The following is a 13,436-nucleotide window of genomic DNA, read 5'->3' on the forward strand; positions in this document are numbered from 1 at the left end:
GAGGGAATTAACATTAATTTGGGAAAACACCACAACTAGGGTCCATAAACACAAACCATGAGCAAAAGACCCACCCCCAAATAAATTGGGCAGTGTCTTTTTTTCCACAGGATCTTAAGTCCAGAAACCCAAAAGTCCCTTTAACGTGCCTGTCCCTTCTCTGTACCCCACTCACAGTTGCTGTCCTTGACTAGTGCAGTCCAAGTTCAGAGGTTCATCTGCAGAGTTCACCTCCCATCCTGTGTGGAAGGCGGGGGGGGGGGGGGGGGAATGGGGGGAGGGGGGGAGGAGGCTGCACAGCTCAGGCACTCGCTCATTGCCCCAACGGCCAATTGCCACGCCTCTGTGGAGCTCTGCGCTGGCCCTCTCCACCAGCTTCTCTGCTGGCCGCTTGCCACGTCTCTCCGCCAGCCGCCCAGATGGCCATGCCTCTCCACCAGCCACCCTGCTGGCTGCTTGCTGCACCTCTCCACCAACCGCCCAGATGGCCACTTGCCATGCCTCTCCGCCAGCCGCCCTGTTGGCCACGCCTCTCCACCAGCCGCCTTGCTGGCTGCACCTCTCCGCCAGCTGCCCACTCGCCAAGATGTCTTAATATAAGAACGTAAGAATGGCCCTATTGGGTCAGACCAAAGGTCTATCTAGCTAATTTAGACCCCATCGTTGTATATGTATAGTTGGGATTATGCTTTCCAATGTGCATTACTTTGAATTTATCAACGTTTAATTTCATCTGCCATTTTGTTGCCCAGTCACCCAGTTTTGAGAGACCCTTTTGTAGCTCTTCACAGTCTGCCTGGGTCTTAACTATCTTGAATAATTTTGAATCATCTGCAGATTTTGCCAGCTCACTGTTTACCCCTTTTTCCAGATCATTTAGGAATATGTTGACTAGGGCTGGTCCCAGAACAGACCCCTGGGGGACACCACTACTTCCATTCTGAAAACTGACAATTTATTCCTACCCTTTGTTTCCTATCTTTTAACCAGTTACCAATCCAAAGCTCATTGTTTTCCAGCTTGCGGCTGCTCTTTCTTTGTTCGCTCCAAACTTCACCCCACTGCTCCAACCGTTGTCCTTTGCGGTTTGTAGCCAACTCTCTATCCTCGGTTTGGAGTAGCACTACCCGAGCCGAGCTCGCTTGGTTGCCCTGTGGCCCAATGAATTGCAAAGTGGCCGGAAAGGGAGAGAAGGGAAGGGGAGGGTTCGACTCAGTCCCACCCCTACGAGTTAAACACACCTGTCCCCTGGTAGGAGGCACACCTCGTGTCTGGGGCACCCTCAGCACCGCTGTATCAGTTGCGCACAGGGAAACACCCTATTTGACCTTTTTAGAACCTCAGGGTTCTCCTGCCTGATTGCACTGCTACCATTATCCGCCGTGGAGCCACAATAGACTATGATAACCTGTTGTTTGCTCGTTCGGTTCTCAGGAATACCGTCCTCTGTCCATTCTTTGTAAATAAAAAGGATTGCAACAAAGATACCTGACTCCATCATCAATTTGTCCTCCCAACTGGAACAACCTGCAAGACCCCGAATTTTGAATAATCCCCTCAGGTCAAAAGGTGTAACACGATCATTCTTGTTAAAAAATAAAAAAAGATTAAACAAATGGTGTATTCCAAAATAATTTTATTTTAAAGGTTTGATACATAAAAATAAGAAAGATAATTACAAAGAAAATTCAGTGAGCATAGTAAGAAAAATTTCAGAGTAACAGCCGTGTTAGTCTGTATTCGCAAAAAGAAAAGGCGTACTTGTGGCACCTTAGAGACTAACCAATTTATTTGAGCATGAGCTTTCGTGAGCTACAGCTCACTTCGTCGGATGCATACTGTGGAAACTGCAGAAGACATTATATACACACAGAGACCATGAAACAATACCTCCTCCCACCCCACTCTCCTGCTGGTAATAGCTTATCTAAAGTGATCATCAAGTTGGGTCATTTCCAGCACAAATCCAGGTTTTCTCACCCTCCCCCCCCCACAAACTCACTCTCCTGCTGGTAATAGCTTATCCAAAGTGACCACTCTCCCTACAATGTGCATGATAATCAAGGTGGGTCATTTCCAGCACAAATCCAGGTTTTCTCAACCCCCCCCCCACCCCCATACACCCACAAACTCACTCTCCTGCTGGTAATAGCTCATCCAAAGTGACCACTCTCCTTACAATGTGTATGATAATCAAGGTGGGCCATTTCCAGCACAAATCCAGAAAAACTAACTGACCATCTGAGCTATTGAATCGATGACTTTTGTTCAGTCCGAAGTACAAGCAATCATAGAGGAATTAGAAAAGGGTCCTTAAACCTGACCAAACCAAATGAAACATTCCATGGTTTTAGAAACGTACAGCTCTGAAACAGACAGAGGGCACAGATTTAAAATCCTCAGCACCAGTGATATCTGCTTATGATTTTAATGCACAAAGAAACTGCCATTAAATAAACAGAATATGGCCTGATCAGCAGATTACTGCATGTCTTTAGGCTTATTACTTGAGGATACATCAACCACATGAACATTAATTTCTACAGAAAGACAAGATGCAGAACATGAAGAAGAGCTCTTGAAAGATTGTGTCTCACACCAAGAGAAGTTGATCCAATAAAGATATTCCCTCACCCACCTTGTCTTTTTAATATCCTGGGACCAACAGAGATACAACAGTGCAAACATCTCTGTGGGAGCTATTGTGGGGAATACTCAGCCATACAGCTGTTTTCTACTTGCTAATATGAAGCGTACATTATAAAGTATGATTTTTTGGTTAAATTCTATTATGTTTATTCTTTTTAAAAAGTGTTGGGGGGGTTCTGGTTGTATTGGTATAGGAAAGCCACTATGCATGTGTGGAACTGCACCTTTTCCAAGAAGATTATATACGTATTAGTAGTTATCCGAGCCTTACTTCCAATTCAGTGTCCATTTGAGGAGTTTGAGATGTTGCTGGCTGGTTAAGAAAGTTTTTTACTTCTTCAAATATACCTGTTATACTTGTGTCATTCGGAACATTTTTCAGGTGATCCCGAAACTTAGATCGCAGGACATTCTGCACTATTTCCTACACATACTTTTCCTCTTTTGACATACAGATTTGAGCTTCTTTCTCTCGTATGCGCTGGCTCTATGTCCGCTTCATTTTTTCTTTATCTTTACAGCAGAAGCAGAATGGGTAAAGTGTGTATAGGCAGTAGACAACGATCATAACAAAAAGGGCAAATAGTCCAAAAACCTGGGGGGAAGCAAAACTAGTTATTTTCATGGGAATTTTTCTTTATGCATCTTTTGCATCTCACCAAAATGGATATGGCCTCTGCTATAAATTTAGCTGCATAGATCTATTAAAAAAATGACCAAAAAAGCTCTTCAACCAGATATCGGAATGGGGAATAGGGAAATGTTTCAGTATTACTAAGACTGATGAACGAAACTCAAACGTTTTGGAGTTCGGATTTGGCAAAGTCACTAAAATTCCGTCTTTATCTTTATTTATTATTCTACCAAGCCTTGTGTCATCTGCAGAGTTTATCCGCAAAGATTTTATATTTTCCACCAGATCATGAATAAAGATATTAAATAACACTGGACCTTTTGGATGAAGTTCCCCATTTATAATTTCTTTTCGAAATCTAGCAGTCAGTTTTAATTCATTTAAGATGCGGTATACTGTATTTTTAATGTGCTATCGTTTAACAGAATATGATGTGACGCTAATTTAATGCCTTACGGAAATTTAAATATATAATGTCAACATAGCGACTTTTGTCAAGCAAATTTATGATCTCATTAAAAAACTTTGATCTGACAAGAGCTATTGACCACAAAAACGTTTTGATTCACATGAGTTATCCTTTAATTGGATCTTAAAATTGCATTTTTATTTATTGCCTGAGCACCTGCAAACAAAGACGGGGACGCTTTTTACCTTTTAGAAATCTGAAGAAATAAAAAAGACACAGGTATCCATTGTTGTTGCTAAGTACTAATATTATAAAGGAGACCCAGACTTCGAACCAATGTAGTCTTTATTAAATTATAACTGTTTCATTTCCACCAGCTACGATTGTTTTCCTTTTATTCAAAGTTATCTATAGAAGTCATTTAGCAGCTGGGTGCAAAATATTAATGGAAGTATTCCAGTAGTTCTAACATATTTTCAATGTCAAAGCTTTAGTTTCATGAAGGATGAGTTTATTAACTTACATGGATATAGCTATTTTTAAAAAAAAGTAATACATACAGCACAATTACAAATAGTCAAATAACATTCAAAACTACTACTTAAATAAATCGTTCTACAACATAAATAAATCGTTCTAAAACATAAAACCATTTCTCTAACTACATTTTTTCCAGGGTTTTTCAAAAATGCCTGAAATAGTTCTGTCCCCTACTTCATTTGGGCTCTTACCTGCGATAAGCTTCGCTGGATGGCTGTGATGGCATTGTTTGTGCTGTGGGTTCTATGCTGCTTCCCTTAAATGTCCTATTTATGCACTCAGCGGATCGGCCATCAATGAGGAGAATCACACGCCATAAAAGAGCAGCTCCAGAAGTCTTTCCCACTATTTCACACGTGCGGTCCCTACTGCGTTTTTCTGAGCAGCGAACCCAATCAATGAAATCCTGCTGAAGTATCAAGCTCAGGACAAGGAAAATAAGGGCTGGAAAAAAGAAAAATGCCAAGCTGTAGTAAATGCTCGCATTATTTCGTTGAGGACATTTAAATTCACCATCAATTACTTCTTCAACCACTAACAAAATTAAAGACCAAAATGACACAGCTAAAATGGGAAGATTACTTTTCCAGGTCCCAAAGTATTTCTTTCTAACTGCCATTTGATCCTGCTACCAGTTCTTTGCTAAGTCAGGGCGTCAATTAACCTTATCTTCCAGGTCCACGTTCTACAAATTACTAAGCACAACGAGTAAACATGAAAGTGAAAATGTTACCGTACAAAACACGCCCCATAACTAGTTGCTGCATTGAAATACAGCGTTGCAGCTAAGGATGGTTGGTTACAAACTGCATAGCGTAGATCTCAATAGTTGTAGGGATGCGGCTGGACTGCCAGACTAGCAATCTGATTCTAGCTCTTCACTACTAACAATTTTTTCTCTTGACACTAAGTCTTGTGTGACATCTCATCGTGTCTTTTCTTCAACTAAAGGATAAAATTCCTTTAAAAAAAACTGAAATATGAGGTTTCTGAAAATTACATGGAAGCAACCTTGCTGCTTTCATTTCCAAGCTTTACCAGGATGTGCTTTTTATATGATTTGAGGATTGTAGGTTTATGGATATTTAGTATAGCAGTCTTAACAACTTTCAATGATAATTACATTCTTATGCTTATTATTTCGTTCCCACCCACTTTTGCTCATGAATCTTTTCAGCTTTGGGAAATTGACAATTTGTACAAGGTTCCAAAAATTTATATTCCTGGTTGACAGCGCTGATGGCAAATTGGAAAGGAGGAACAATTGTACCAGAGTCCCAAATCAGAACCCTCTCCACCCCCCCATCTGTAACTGGGGTGAAATGGGAGAAGATGTGGCCCCAACAAAAACGATATACTAAGGCTCCAGAGTTCTCTTGACAGTTCTGCTGGTTGGGACTATAATTCTGTTTGCACACAGCAAATAAAATTAGTTCATGCTCTCGTTCGTCTAGGTAACTATCAATTTTTAACTCCTTGAGCTACTTATCTTTATCCCTCAGAACGAGGTGTAATATAGAATTACACGGAGGGGACGGGTCATGAAAACTGGAAGTAGAATAACACCATCTGTCAATGCATCACTGCACTGTTATATACTTTTTTCTAAAGGTTTATGTAAATTCTAAAGTAATCTGGAATCCTAATCTTGAGCCCAATAGCCATGTGATAAGATTGCTGAAAAGAGTTATCCTCCGAAGAGTACTTTCTGCCCCCACAGTAGTTACAAAATTAAATATCAAGGCCAAGATTTTAGAAAGTGGCAAGCTATTCTGGTCATCTCAAGTTCTAAAAGACTAATGAGACACCTTTGAGACAGACATTGCAACCGCACGCAGAATCTTTGGGGTACATATTCTATAGTAGTAAGATTAGTTATCACTGTGAAGCTGGGATAGTATGAATGATTGTGTTCTCCTCGGTTCGGTAGGGAACCACAGCTACTTCAGGTACTAAGACTGGGTAGTGAATCACTCACATTGCAAACACCTCCTGAGAGGTACCACACCCCAAGAAGGTTCTCATCTAATGATTCAAATTGCATTTCTAGAGACTTGGCAAAAAAGAAAGGGCATGTAGTAGGGTGAACCTTCTGGCCAGGGGACGGGCCCCAACACTTGCTGGAGGGTGGAAAAGCCTTTGATATACTAGAGCCCCCTGAGACTGATGGGTGAAGTCTTGCGAGCTTCTAGCATGCATCCTTATTTTAAATTAAAGACTGAATAAGTCTAGGCTGAGGTTCATTCCTTGCACTTCTAGTATGACTATTCAATATTTGAAATTAAAAGGGCCTTGAAAGAATCTATTGCTCACGTTTTCTGTTTCTGACTTGATCTAAATTACTCCAAGAATTCAGTACAGACCTAGATTCTAGGGCCAGAAGGGACCATTACGCTCATCTGTTATGACCCAAGCCACAGACCTCTACCCTGTGACGCCCGAAGGGGAAGGAATCATTCTCCCCTAGCATTTGAGTAGCACTGTCAATTCTGAAACTTGTGGTTGAGCTAGTGATTGGCAGCCCTGACAGTTGTTGTCAGACACGACCGGTATGGTGCTCTGCTCTGTTCAATGTTGATAACAGTTGGCTGCATGCGTGTGTTCCCTCTGCGTGCTGCCCCGGCTCTGCGCAGATAGCTGAGAGACCCCCCAGGAAGACACGCGGCCAGGTTTATTGCCAATCGAAACACAGACGCTAACTCACCGGATCAGACGTCTACAGTTCTCCTAGTACGTATGTGCTCCCTGACAATGGACACAGCTCAGTCAGTGGCAGGACACTCTACTGCCCCCTAGGCTGGACAAAGACACCGCCCCAGGGATGTGGTCTTATACACGGGTACAAATAAGTTACACATCAGGTGAGGTATTGAGGTGCAACCTCTCCAGGCAGTAAGGTGCCGCCTCTCACCTTGTACATGCTGGTTCGACCAAAACAAGTCTACCTAGCATATTGTCCTTCTGAGCCTGTCTTTAGGATGGGTCTGCTTGTTCCTTTTTATCTCTGTGGAATGTGTTCCTACCGGCACATCCTGGCACAAGTTCTTCTTACTAGAGCGTATCTGTGTATACATGCTTTTAGCAGCCTCCTTCTTTCCAACTTCTGTGAGCAGGTCCTGCCTCTGGCTCATAGCATATTTTTGCTTTATGTTAACCATTATTTGACTATTATTTTAGTTCAGGCCTCGGGGCTCATAACGGGCCTCTGATACAAGGGTGTATATTTCAGGGATTTATTTTACTATAACTGTAACTGGGGCTGGTCTGTCAGCTGCACGGCAGGGATCCGGGACGCCCTAGGAACCCCGACTGGAGATAGGAGCCTGGCAGTTCCTTGAGACACAGAATATCAATTTCACTCAGCAACCCGAAGGCAAAATGTTAAGACATGTTACAAAGCGGCCTTAATTCAAAGTAAATGTGTCAAAGTATCCTGTGGAAATGAAACTTTACGTTGTTATCTGAAAACTCGCAACAGGTGACCCATGGTTCTTCATAGGCTTTAGGGCATCTGGACAATGACAACTGTAAAGACCTGCTTTTGCCCCAGTCTGAAGGCAGATGTTCAACAGGATGCAGAGAGAAAGATGGTGCTAATTCCACAGACATAGACTAGCTACCATTGTGGGAGGAATTTAGCGTTGATCTAACTGAGTAAGTGCCAATCCGTAAACGTAAAATTTTTGTGTAATTGTATGCGTTTCTGTGCATGAAAGCTTTGAGCACTCTCTGAGAGACCTGTCATAGATGCCGCATGCACAATGCAGCCATAACTGTGTGAGTTGGACTTTCGAGGATGTTTACCATAAAATTTCACTGATCTATCACTGTCAGGATACAGGATTCACCTCTATAGCTATGTTGTTTTGTTTAGCAACTGTAGTGTTGATGTGCTTTTATTCAGGCTGTTATCATAGAAAGGAAGTGCTCAGGGCCCCGGACTTTGACAAACCTTTCCTAGTAGCCACAGATGCATCCGAGCGCGGTTGTGGGAGCAGTTTTAATGCAGGAAGGACCGAATCAAGAATTCCATCGCATCGTGTTTTTAGTTAGGCTCTTATCATAGGACTGGAGTAGGGTGAACATTTGTGTTTTAATTTAGACACGTTTAACTGAGTCCAATTCAGACTCATTTTTATTTTTACTAGTAGTGGATTTAACAAGCCTTTTACTGGATTACTTGAAGTCACAAACTTTTTCGGTTTATTTAATTGGCGGTACCTTTTTTGAATGCATAGTTCCTGCGCCAGGTTCTGATGCATGTGTCCGGGAACCACAGCTTCAATTTACTGCTGGGTATTGAACAGTAGTCCACAATAATTGTTAGCATTGTTTTGGTTTTAACAAGCTCATTCCGTTGATATGGTAAGTGTGGGTAGCTGGAACTTTAGGTGGTAGTTTTATAGGGACCTTTTATTTTAACCCCTATTTACCAGTCGTTTGAGACTTTTGTGGTGTTTATAAGGTAAACCTTAAGTTCCCCTTTTTCTTTCTAGGCATACACATTAGTATTTTTTAAGTGTTTCAAGATTTGGCTAGTCTTTTTATTCTACTATTTTATGAGGATTACCGGATCACGGGTAGGAATGCCAGATTGGTTGGCGCGGAGTGAATTATTCCTTAAATATTGGCTTATAAAGAGGGCTGAATTTTTTTAAATGATCGCTCTAATTATCTGGGCGCTAAAAGCAGGTACAGCCAGATCTTTCACTGGAGTCTCATTTTCTGTGGATTAAAATTGTGGCGCTTAAGCAGCGCCTCGTGGTCTGGTTCCGGGAAGTCCTTTTTACAAAGAATTCAAACTTGATTATTTATGTAAACAATTTAATTTGTGAAACATGGACGCATTTCAGTTTGCCATCTTTTTCAATGCAGTATACCCTGGACTAAGGCGGTTCACTATTGAGTAAGGGCCTATCCGTTTTGATTACCGTGAGCGACCCCTTTTTCCTCTTTCCCCTTTGTGGGCCTTTGTATCTCAATTTTGTTGTTATCTGTTCGACGGCCTCTACTGGAAGGTGGTTTTTATCTTCTTGTAACTGTTTGAGCCATTGAAAATAATCATGCTGGCTTATATTAGAGCTCTCCTTTTGACACTGTACCAGGTAGCTAGGCTCAATCATTGGGCGCATTGGATGTCCAAACAGAATTCGAAAGTGTTGGATTTTTGTTTTTAGTCTGGACGACAGCCAGAATCAGAGGCTGTTTATCGGGCCAGTCTTTTCCTGTGTGATTTACTACTTTCCGGGGCGCTTCCTGAAGAGTGAGGTTCATGCGCTGGACTTGGCCTGAGGATGGTATATGGAACGTTTGTTTAACTCCCCAGGTTTGTATCATTGTTGTAAAGTTCTCGCCTACAAATGACCCCCATTGTCAGACTCTATTATTTCGGTGATGCCTTATCTACATACTACCTCATTAAAGAACTAGTGCTGTTATTTTAATGACAAATGCCTCCACCCATATTGAAAAGGAATCAATTATCACCAATAAATACTGGAATCCTTTCTTACTGTTTCGTAATGTATTAATATAATAAATTTGTACCCTGTGCCAGGGCCCAAGCCCTCGTTGGTGCATCATGGGTTGCCAGTGGGGAGGACGGGCCTTGTCCCAAGCGCACTGCATACGATTTCACACCCACATTTTAACATCATTCGCCATACACTCCCATTGTGTTACTTCCTTTAGCCTTCTTAAAATCCTTTCCTCACCTTTATGCATAAACTGATGGGTTACATTAAGTAAACACTGTGTTTCTATTTTTTCTGGAATTCAGTTACGGAGGTCCGTAGTGCAATCTGTTGGCTCAGATGTATCAGTACAGACGCTCCTTTTCTTATTTCTAGTTACAACTGCTATGTCATGCTGTTGGGATATTGTAGCTACCTATTTCAGAGTAGCAGCCGTGTTAGTCTGTATCAGCAAAAAGAAAAGGAGTACTTGTGGCATCTTAGAGATTAACGAATTTATTTGAGCATAAGCTTTCGTGAGCTACAGCTCACTTCATCGGATGCATGTAGTGGCATCTATCTACCTGATGTATCTACCTGATTATTCCAGGTGGCCTCTATATCCGTTCCTTTACTGTGTGCCTTTTATATGCCGCACCTTTAACTGTTTAGGGTTCTTTGTTAGCCGCTGATAAATCCATTTCCGCACCTTTGAATATGCAATACTCTTTTCATTTTCTGCTTTTCACCCATTTCTATATCATTCATGTGTCCAAAATTATATCCCATTTACACAAAAATTACTGTCAGCATAAATATACACGGGCCAGGGACCCATATTGTCTTAAAAACCTAATAAATTACGTGAGGCTTATATTGTCTTAAAACCTAAAAAATTACAAGGGGCTCAGAATATTGGGGGGATCTAGAAGTCCCTGAATGATTTCCTCTTTTAAATTATTGGCAGCGTATTTTACAGAGCTTTTCCCTTTTACTACCATTGCACTCCCGTCAGTAAACCAGACGTGCTTTTTTTGACTTACAGTATTTAATTCTTCCAGTGGGGGGGTGCCTCTATCAAGGCAATTCTTTGCTCCAGAGTGACCCCTGGACATTGATGTCGGTTTCCTTTTTTAATCAGGGCTTGCGTTACCACGTCCAGCTTGGACACCTTTTCTGTTGACTAAGATAAGCATCCATTGAGCCAGTCGGGTGTCTGAGACTTTACCTCCCATCAATCTCCGTGACAAAATGTATTTCAGGGAAGTGTGGTGCTTTGGATAGTAATAGGGGCTGTTCTTGTGAGTGGTCTACTGCCAAGACGGCTGCAGGGATCAAAATGTATTTCTGCTACTTGCAATTTCTTAGATTCATATACTATTGGTAGTAGATTTCGCTCTTTATTATTTTGTAATAGTGTGGCAGCCAAGGCCACGTTATCTTTATCGGCTGCCAAACGAATAACAAAAGGCTGAGATTCACATGGAAATGCAGGGTTGGGGCCGTGAGAGCCTTCTGTTTTAAAAGGTTCAAAGCGAAGACCTGCTCTTTTCCCCGTTCCCACTCTGTCTTTATTTTTAGCAGTTTCCACAATGAGTGAGTTATTTCAGCATATTTATAAAAGTGTGGGCTGAGAAAATTGAATCCTCCTAGCAGTGCTCTTGAAGGGTGGGTGTCACTAGGGGTTGGCATTTTTATTAGTGCCCTTACCTTTCGCTGATCAACCTGTCTCTCTTCTTGTCCAGCGACTATGCCCAGGTATGTAACCTGAGGTAGCACCAACTGAGCCTTGTCTAAGACTACTTTGAATCCTGTTTCCTGAATTATTGCCAAAAGCTTTCCCGTTAGTGTTGGAGTTTGTGCCTCTTTCCCCCCAAATATCAAAATGCTATCTACCTATGAAAAGACAAAAGGTCTTCCTTGTGGATTCAACTGGTTTAATATATCCACAACATGCTGACGGGGAATAGCCGGACTGTTTGATATCCCTGAGGTAAGCGACAAAAGGTCCTTGTTGCTACTTTACTGTAAAGGCAAACCGATTTTTTAAGTCCGGATGTAGAGGTGTGGCAAAGAAAGTTTCGGCCAAATCAGTCACAGAAATGTTTAGATGTGGCTTGAAATTTTTGTATGCCCTTTATCGTATCAGCCACAATATGGGCTATAGGGATGGTGCCCTTATTGATTCTTCTATAATCACTTGTTAGACGCCAGAATTGGCTGTCTGCCCTTAGCACTAGCCACACGGGGGGGTTAAAGGAAGAACCCGTTTTTAGAATGGGGGTTCTAATTCCTGGATGGTTTGCAGCGATTGTGCCTCTGGCACTCTCGGGTAGGAGTATTGTTTTGGGGAGGCACAAATTCCCCAACAAATTTCACAAAAGCTTTAGTATGTTCTGTTGAGTCCATACCGAGACGAATTTCAAGCGCCACTTTTCAGCTTGTTGGCTAATTAGTGCGGCTAATGGTCCTTTTGTTAAGATAGCCTGCCCAATTTTTCATGAATGGGGAAGGGGAACTTTCAAAGGGTACCTCTAGGCAGATCAACACCACATTGTTTTTGAAGAGTGGGAGCCCAGAATAATTTCATCAACCATATCGGGAGTATGGATTAAATCCCCTAACGTCTTAAACTCTTGTGCCAAAAAAGGGACTTGGGTCTATTCCCACGCGAGAGTAGCTTTTCGTTGAAACGACTGTTTTAATTTTTTTTCCATTTGGGGCTGTTTTGATTAAAGATATAGCATCTTCTGTATCTATTAAAGCTAATATAGGGGTATATCCACCCTGCTGAGCGTACACACGGCCGACCCCTGGGCTCTCAGGAGACTCTGGCTATGAACCTCCGCCTCTGTACCCCTACTGGTGGTGGAGGTTCCTCATGCAGCAGGCCCCTCTAGTCTTGCCCCCGAAAAAGGAAGCGGATCCGGGAGGCATTGCAGAAGACGGTGGTGTACTAAGAGTTACACTAGCCAGCTCTGGCTTCCCTGACTACTTTTTGTGGAGGGCCCTGTTCCACTTTTCTCGGTTTGCCCCGTGCTGCATTAGCATTCACCACGCGAGCCAGAAAACCTCATTTTTTGCGACTCCACCTCCCTCATTTAATTGCTGGGAGGAGGCTGTCTGATACTGATGGAGGTATGGGTATAACTGATCTCCTTGTCGCCTCCCCCCTTTCCCCGTCCACGGGAAGCGCCTCTACCATAGCCTCTCCGGGATACCGGGATACCGGGATTCCCTTTGTGCCGTTCTCACTGGTGTACTGCGAGCAAAGACAAGTTAGAACGCCATCTGGAGAAATTGTCTCTCTTAAAAACAACGAGGAGGCCTTGTGGAACCTTGTAAACTAACAAATTTATTTGGGCATAAACTTTTGTAGAGAGGTATAAATATACAGCATATGAAAGATGGGAATTTCCTTACCAAGTGGAGGGGTCAAATGCTAAGAAGCCAAATAAATTAAGGTAGAAGATGGCTGTTCTCAATAGTTGAGAAGAAGGGAGGAAAAAAATCTCAGTTCTGCAGTTTCTAGTTGGAATCTGTCTTTGAAGTTTTTTTTGTTGAAGAATTGCCACTTTTAATGTTCTTATTGAATGTCCATAGAGATTGAAGTGGTCTTCTACTGTTTTTTTAATGTTATAGTTCTTGATGTCAGATTTGTGTCCATTTGTTCTTTTGCATAGAGACTGTCTGGGTTGGCCAATGTACATGGCAGAGGGACATTGCTGGCACATTGTGGCATATATCACAT

The 13,436-nt window shown here is 42.2% G+C and overlaps 1 long non-coding RNA gene across 1 annotated transcript; it reads right to left on the reverse strand.

Annotated features, from left to right (window-relative positions):
* Positions 1-2,742: 2,742 nt before the first annotated feature.
* LOC122463672 lies at positions 2,743-4,897 on the reverse strand. The gene is made up of 2 exons (XR_006287250.1): positions 4,424-4,897; positions 2,743-3,244 (listed from the first exon to the last, which is right to left on the reverse strand). It is a non-coding gene; the product is annotated as an uncharacterized LOC122463672 (long non-coding RNA).
* Positions 4,898-13,436: the final 8,539 nt, after the last annotated feature.

Source organism: Chelonia mydas, chromosome 23 (assembly GCF_015237465.2).
Source record: "Chelonia mydas isolate rCheMyd1 chromosome 23, rCheMyd1.pri.v2, whole genome shotgun sequence".
NCBI classification, from domain to species: Eukaryota; Metazoa; Chordata; order Testudines; family Cheloniidae; genus Chelonia; species Chelonia mydas.